We start from the raw sequence: 8,477 nt of genomic DNA, 5'->3' as shown, positions 1-8,477 counted from the left end.
CAGTACTTTCCAGTTTCTCGCCATTAAGATAATAACTTGCTCTCTGATTTTTCCTGCCAAAGTGCATAACCTCACATTTTCCAATATTGTATTGCAATATTGACTTCAAGTGGATATAGAAATTTAACGCAGAAATATGCAAGGTGATACATCTCGGTAGGAAGAACGAGGAGAAGCAATATATATTAGAGGGCTCAATTCGAAAAGGGGTACAGGAACAGAGAGATCTCTGGGTATATGTGCACAAATCGTTGAATGTAGCGAGGCAGGTTGAAAAAGCGGTTCAAAAAAGCTTACGGGATCCTGGGCTTTATAAATTGAGGCATGGAGCACTAAAGCACGGAATTCATGATGAACCTTTATGAAACATGAGTTCGACAACAACTGGAGTATTGTGTCCAGATCTGGGCACCGCACTTTAGGAAAAATGTGAAGGCCTAAGAGAGGGTGCAGAAAAGATGAACGAGAATGATTCCAGGGATGAGGGACTTTAGTTACGTGGATCGACTGGAGAAGCTGGGGTTGTTCTTCTTGGAACAGAGAATGATGTGGAGACCCCACCAGCGAATAAAAGTTATCTGTTTTTAATACAACGGGTCATTCTCTGTCTTTCTCTTCCTTTCGGATGTTTCTCCCTCTCTCTCTCTGTCTTGTGTTCTGGACGTTTGTATTTTCGGTGGTCCTGTAGGTAACACCTCTCTGTCCGAACACTTTGATTGCCTTGAAAACGGGCAGTTGGAAAGATTGTCTGTAATCACCAGGTATTGTTCTCTGACGATAAATTCAAGGATTCCCACACTCACCGGACGAAGGAGATAATCTCCGAAAGCTTGTGATTTTCAAATAAAATTGTTGGACTATAACCTGGTGTTGTAAGATTCTTCACATTTGGAACAGAGAAGATTGAGAGCGGATTTGATAGAGGTATTTAAACTCATGAGGGGTGTTGACAGAATAGATGGAGACGAACTCTTCCTATTGGCGGAAGGGTCAAGAACCAGAGGCCATCAATTTAAGGTGACAGGCAAAAGAACCAAAGGTGACATGAGTGGATAGGATCTGGAATGCACTGCCAGGGGTCGTGGTAGAGGCAGATTCAATCGTGGCTTTCAAAAGGGAACTGTATAAATACTTGAAAGGAATACATTCCCGGGGCTACGGAGGGAGGGCGAGGGAGTGAGATTGGCTGGATTGCTTTTGCATGGAGCTGGCAGGACTCGATGGGCCGAACGGCCTCCTTCCGTGATGTTACCTATCCATGAGTCTTTAAGCTCAGCCTGTCTTTTGCACTCCTAAATCTTCAGAAGAGAAAGTTGCTTTATGTGCAACGCTGCGCTTCACTGCACCAAATTATAGTGTTTGCAGAATTTTTCTTTGCAATCTGCATTCATCAGGCAAACATGTACAAATTCAAAGCACTGTCTCTTGAAATGCAGGCATTGCTTGGATCGTGTCCTCAGGTAAAGTTTACATTTTGTTTTACGCCAATCTTCATGCATCAGCGCCTTGCAATATTTATTCACAGATTATCCGGCAAGACTGTAATTGGAGCTGCGCTGAGCAGATTGAAACAGAAGCAGTGACGAGGGAAGCGATAGGTTTGACTCGGAGCTGTGTGATTGGCTGAGCGTCGATACAAAGCAGGAGGGAAAGGGTGGAAGCTGAAGGTGGAGATGAGAAAGGGCCGAGTCAAAGTGGCAGTTTGGAATTGTTATATACATACACACACATTCATAGCTACATACACACTCACACCCAGACAAAAACACACAAACATACACACACCAATAATCTGAAAGTTACACAGGACTACTTGCCAAACAGTGGCAGCATCATGCTATCGAGAGGGCTGAGCGATCCCACAACCAACGGATCAGATCAAAGCTCTGCAATCCTGCCACACCCATTTGTGAATGGTGGAGGACAATCGAACAACTAACGGATGGAGTCTCTGTGAACTTTCCCATCCTCAATGACGGTATAGCCCGGAAATTGAGTGCAAAGCGTTTGCAAAGATCTTGAGTCGGAAGTGCCGAGTGGATGATCCATCTCGGCCTCTTCCCGACATCCCCACAATCACAGAAGCCAGTCCAACATCGAGGTGAAGAGTAACGCTGAGTGCAGATTTTAAAACCGCTGGAATATCAGTTACATTTAATTGAGGCAATGGGAAACTCCGAGTCAGATTTACACTATATTTTCCGCATTGAATATTGCAGATAAATGAGAAAAAAGTTTCTAAAGGCGGCCAAAATTTAACGTCCCCATCAGGGAATTGCACTCCTGTAGCTTGTATGATAGGTGGGGATACTTAGTGGTCCGTGGAATGTTGAACAAACTGTCATCAAATAAATAGTTCAAACTGAGTCACTAAAATATGAAGCACCTGTGGTGAACATACATCCCCTCCCGGCACCAGTTCCTCGTTCGTATCGTGATGAGTATCAGCGCCCATCACACTGGCGGCCAGGGTTCAATTCACGGATGGTGAATTGAAAGCTGCACTCTCATTTATCTGCAATATTGGATGAGGGAAATACAGTGAAAAACAGACTCGGACTTTCCACGATTTTATTTCACAGACATTCCAGCGTTTTTAAAATCTAGACTCTGCTTCACTCTTCACCTCGATGTCAGAACCAGAATAATGAGGAACAAATAAAACGCAGAATCGCGCTGTGAACAGACCCGGGCGAATTCACCAGCCCGAAACAGAAAGAGACAGAAAACTGCTCACTGTTCCAGTATCATCCTGGAATGCAAAGATAACCCCGGTATCTCTTCTCGACTACAAACCGTCTTCTTGAACCCCCTGCCTCCTCCACCCGCACCACAAAATGTGCGAGGAGCTCATGGGCTACTTTGTCACCAAGATTGAGATCATGCGTTCAGCTGCCGCTTCCCTCCCTTCCTCCAGCCAACCACTTCACGGTTCCCCCCTGAACTCGCATCTTTATCTCCTAACTCCCCTCATGCACTCTCCGAGCTCATCTTGACCAGAACACCCACCTCCTCCTCCGTCGACCCTATTCCCAACAAACTGCTGACCACGCAATTAGATTTCCTGGCCTCCATGTTAGCGGATATTGTAAACGGTTCCCTCTCCTCAGGTCCTGTCGTCCTCCCTTTGAGGCTCTGAGTTCAGGGATTCCCTCCCTAAATATCTCCTCCTTTAAGACCTTCCTTAAAACCTGCCTCTCTGACCAAGTTTTTGGCCACCTGTACAATTATCTCCTTTTTTGGCTCGGTGTGAAATGTTTTTTTTGAAAATTGCCCCTGTGAAGCTCCTTGTTGTTTAATTCACAAATGAGATAAATATCACACAGGAGACTCGGACAAAGAAGGCTCAGCTTGGAGTCGGACACAAGATCTCCTGTTTATTGGACAAGACAGGCTAAGGCAGGGAGCCAAATCAAGCAGCAATCGCGTCCGCTGCTTTCACTGATATCCATCAGCGACCTGTCACTGTCTGTTGGAATTTGAGGCCGTTTTTTTATTGTTCTACTCCTCTGGCCTATTTCCCTGTGTTTACCGATACTGTCTGTCTCTCTCGCTGTGTTTATCTCTCTGTGTCAATCTGTGGGTTGTCTCTGAACGAAGACGTGTGTTTGTGTTTGTTTGTTTGTTACATGAAACAAATGAGGGGATCAGACAATTCTCCCTCTGACACTGGGAAAATAACGAGTCAAACTTGACAACAATATATTGTTTATTGTGATGCATCAAAGGAAACATACCATCTTGAAAGATTTTGGTTCACTTATGCACAAAAAGTAACTGTGACGCCAACGTGTTTCAGACGCGGCGCCTTTAAATTGATATCAGACACGCTAACATTGCAGTTCAAGGTGTTGGCAGCGCGCTGATGACCTTCGTGTGTCCACGGGCCTTTCAGACACTTCGTGTGACACAACATCTTTCCAATCCCCGACAACTCGGAGACAACGAGACATCCGTCAAAAGCAGCATTCAAAACTAGAGCAGATACATTTGCCGGACTGCAGCAAATCTAATGCTGAACATAAAAAGCAGCATTGACAGTATCTGGAAAACAGTTACCCTTTCCGTGTTCAGACTTTAGTTAGAACTGTAAACAGGGCTCTTCGTAGATATAAACTGGGTGTGCATGTATGAGTGCGCTGTTGTTTTATTAACTATGGGACTGCACATGTGAGTGTGACGTTTATATATGAACTGTGGGGGTGTGTGTTTGAGTGCGATGTTTATATATGAAGTGAGAAATGAACGGGAGGGGCAATTCCTCCCGGGGTTATATTTTCATCCAAGACGATGACACAAAGTCCAACTTGCGGTGGTGCTGAAGTAGCTCAGTTGCGAGAGCGGCAGACTGAAGATCTAAAGATCCCTGATTTAATACTGAGTTTCAGCACTTTTTATTCAGACCCTCGCTCGTTTTATATAAAAACACGAATCAATGTTTAAGGGATGTGGCGCGCAGTGTTTATGGAAACAGTGTAAATAAATTGCACACTTTATTCTGATCCATCTCCAACACAGACTCTTATCGATAGATTTGCGCCTTCGCCGAGTTTAAAAAGGGTTCCTCAGTGATATAAATGAAGCCGAAACAATCCCGAAACCCCAGCGGATATATTTGTTCCGACACTTAGTGACGGTCTGGATTTCGATTGCAATATTCAATCAGCAAATCCCAGCGGTTGTTTTGAGTTTGGCAAAGTAATTTATGTACTTGACTGGTTCTTGGAAATGATCAATAAGCGGTTTTCTTTACCCGTACAGATATATAATTAAATACATTCGGTCATTTCGAAAATGATATTTGCATAAATAAATAAATCGCAGTATCTGTGGAGAGCATGATAGCTCTCTTCTCCAAGCATTGAGTTGCGTGAGCGACGGGCGGGTCAGAACTGCGAATGGCGGTTGGGGCGGCGCAGCAAGATCGGAAGTGTTCCGACTTGATCTTAATAGTTCTGTTGAAACATGCGATTGAATCGAGAAGAGGATAAATGTAAAGAGCGCCTGTGGCGAAAAAGTAGCGATAACAAGCCAAGAGCGAAAGGTCTGTCAAATTCTCGTGGTGCACGACGGTGTGTGCGGATAAGGCAGTTTTACAACGTGTGTAGGAAAGTAAAGAGCGATCTTATGTGTGAGAAGAACACAAGAAAGTTGTGCTTGAAGCTGTGCCCTTGAGGAAAGTTTCAGGTTTTCAGGAAAACGGCGATAGTGAAAGCTCAAAAATAAATCCAGAAACTACTGGTAACACTCAGCAGGTCAGGTATTATCTGTGGACAGACACTCGCTTCACCGGGGCGTCATTGTGCACTTTCTTGATAATTCACGTTATTCACATCTGACACTCGCAACACCTCCGTGCGCCAATCATGAATTTGCTGATTTGTGCAGAGTTCAGCGAGCAATGCAAAATTCATCCACCGTGGCTACGGATTGGAGCCAGGCACAAGACTTCTGGTTGAATACAAGGAAGGAACCAACACATCAAACGGGAAATGCAATAATGGCGCGGATGAGATACAAAACCATGCGTGCAGAGCACAATGGATTAGGAATCCATCACCTCAAACACTCGGCCACCTCGTCGCATGAATATTGCTCAGAAAGCCCATTTATTTGATTCGTTCAATGGAAAATCCTCGACTCAAAGGACAAAATGCAAGAAAACCGCATTCCAATCACCAGATATCAGATTCTGAATACAAACTTTTAGCAAGTGGCAGCGTGGCCGAGCGGTCTAAGGCGCTGGATCGAGGCTCCAGTCTCAGCGGGGGCGTGGGTTCGAATCCCACCGCTGCCAGCGCTTGCTATTTTTTCCCTATCACCAAACATATTTCTTTTCCAAGCAGCACCGGGCGCGACATTGCTGTTCTGCTGGCATGACTGCCCCACCTGATGCGCGTCGCCTTGATCGTATTCTATTCCATACTCTGCGTTGAGGTCGCAGTTTGTTCGGTTTGAATACGAGCTACAGTATAGTTTCGTTTTCCTCTTTTGTTCTCCACCACGTACACTAATAGAATGCAGCAAGAATTCAATCTTTTGCACAAGAAATAAATATTTTTTGTTGCTGGCAAAAACCTATCCATGCCTTCAAATACAGCACTCTCACATGCCTGTACTTGATGCTCCACAATTCAAACTCGCCGGTTTTCCACACTTTTTCTTCCTTCCACAGTCAATAGGCCGCCTTTCCTTTCTTCCTTCCATTTCATGGAAACTTTCCTGCGGCATTGCCGACTCTAACATTCACTTTCATGATCTCACGCCTTTAAGTTTGCTCTGCTCCGACCGCTGTTTCTGTTGGGCAGATGTCCGATTCGCACCAATGTTCATTTGCGCCTTGAAACCAGTCGATACATTTCGATCTGCGTGACCGCTCGACAGACAAACACGATGAAAGCAGGGCTGGCCTCTGGAAAGACAGCCGCCGGATTGTTCACGAGTTTTACTTGTCGAATCTTGTGATCCAGGTAATGGTAACTGAAGAACTGGTTTTTATTTTGATGCTTTTTGGCTTTTTTCTTTTAGCAGTTGAGTTGCGTGACCGACGGGCAGCGCGACAGAGCTGCGAATGGCGATTGAGAGTTGCACATTTGGCAAGTTGGGGCGGCGCAGCAAGATCGGAATTGTTCCGCCTTCATCTTAATAGTTCTGTTGAAACATGCGATTGAATCGTGTAGAGGATAAATGTAAAGAGCGCCTGTGGCGAAAAAGTAGCGATTACAGGCCAAGAGCGAAAAGTCTTTCAAATTCTCGTGGTGCACGACGCTATGAGCGGATAAGCCAGATTTTAAAACGTGTGTAGGAAAGTAAAGTGCGATCTTGTGTGTGAGAAGAGCACAAGAAAGTTGTACTTGAAGCTGCGCCCTTGAGGAAAGTTTAAGTTTGTCAGGAAAACGGCTATTGTGAAAGCTCAGAAATAAATCCAGAAACTGCTGGCAACACTCAGCAGGTCAGGTATTATCTGTGGACAGATACTCGCTTCACCGGGGGGTCATTGTACACTTTCTTGATACTTCACGTTATTCACATCTTACACTCGCAACACCTCCGTGCGCCAATCATGAACTTGCTGATTTGAGCAGAGTTCAGAGAGCAATGCAAAATTCATCCACCGTGGCTTCGGAGTGGAGAGAGGCCCAAGACCTCTGGTTGAATATAAGGAAGGAACCAACACATCAAACGGTAAATGCAATACTGGCGCGGATGAGATACAAAACCATGCGTGCAGAGCACAATGGATTAGGAATCCATCACCTCAACCACTCGGCCACCTCGTCGCATGAATATTGCTCAGAAAGCCCATTTATTTGATTCGTTCAATGGAAAATCCTCGACTCAAAGGTCAAAATGCAAGAAAACCACATTTCAATCACCAGATATCAGATTATGGACAGAGTTCTGTTGAATGGTCATCGACCTGAAATGATGTTTCTCTCTCCACAGATGCTGCCTGACCTGCTGAGTGTTTCCCGCATTTTCTGTTTTTATTATAAATATAACCTGAACTCTGTCCAGCGCTTGTTGGTCGATTCACTGATTAAGCTGGGAATTGAGTGGAAGCTGATTCATGGCGAACCCCATCTCTGAATCCCCCCGGCAGAGAGTTCAATGAATGTTTAACATAAATGAGATTCAACGACAGCAAGAGTAAATCTCCCCTTGATGGTCGGTCTCATTATCCCGAAGTGAGGAATGAGCGGGAGGGGCAAGTCCACCCGGAGTTATATTTTATTCCAACAGGATGACCAAAAAAACATTTACGACTGGGTGCGAAATAGCTCAGTTGAGAGAGTGTTAAACTGAAAATTTAAAGGTCTCTGAGTTCGATCCCGGGTTTCAGCAGCTTTGGGTTATTTTATTTGTTCTTTTGGCCGATTCTCGAACATTTACTTGCACTGACATTTTTACACGACACTGAACGGTTGGGGATGGAATAGAGAGACATCAAGAATGTCTGTATTTACCTTTTATTTCTCTATTTCCTTCTGCCTTTCTCACTGGTTTTTGTTTCTCTCGGTGCCCGATGAACATTTGATTTGATGCATTTGTCCTAAACTGATGCCTTTTCCACATCTCAGGGCGGTCAGACACGCTCTGTCTGTCTGTTACTGCTTGTGACCATGAAAGGGAACAGGCCGCGAGTTAAACACTTATCTGCAAACTGCCAGAGAGATAACACAGCGGGAATAAAACACCTGGGGGGAAAATAGGATCGGGTTCGGTTTTGGGCGGGGGTGTCGTAATGTGCTATTACCCAACGCCCAATGAGCCCTGCGCAGGCAGGATGCAAGGTTCGGCCCACCCCAGGACTCACCTGCAATCAGCGTTCCGTTCCGGGCCTTGCACCGGGAATCAATGCAATTCACACTTTCCACCACCAGCAGAAAGCTGAATCTCACAAATGGTGGATGTTTCTCAGAAATCTCTTGAAGGTCGCTGGTACCTGTTGTTTGATGAAAATAACAGTCCACTGT

General features: G+C 45.0%; 1 non-coding gene across 1 annotated transcript; it reads left to right on the top strand.

Moving 5' to 3' along the window:
* The first annotated feature begins 5,715 nt into the window (after nucleotides 1-5,715).
* Nucleotides 5,716-5,797, top strand: trnal-gag (transfer RNA leucine (anticodon GAG)). Its single transcript has one exon. It is a non-coding gene; the product is annotated as a tRNA-Leu (tRNA).
* Nucleotides 5,798-8,477: the final 2,680 nt, after the last annotated feature.

Source organism: Heptranchias perlo, chromosome 35, assembly GCF_035084215.1.
Source record: "Heptranchias perlo isolate sHepPer1 chromosome 35, sHepPer1.hap1, whole genome shotgun sequence".
Classification (NCBI taxonomy): Eukaryota; Metazoa; Chordata; class Chondrichthyes; order Hexanchiformes; family Hexanchidae; genus Heptranchias; species Heptranchias perlo.
Note: the sequence above shows the minus strand (reverse complement) of the source record. Positions and strands in the feature narration are given on the sequence as shown.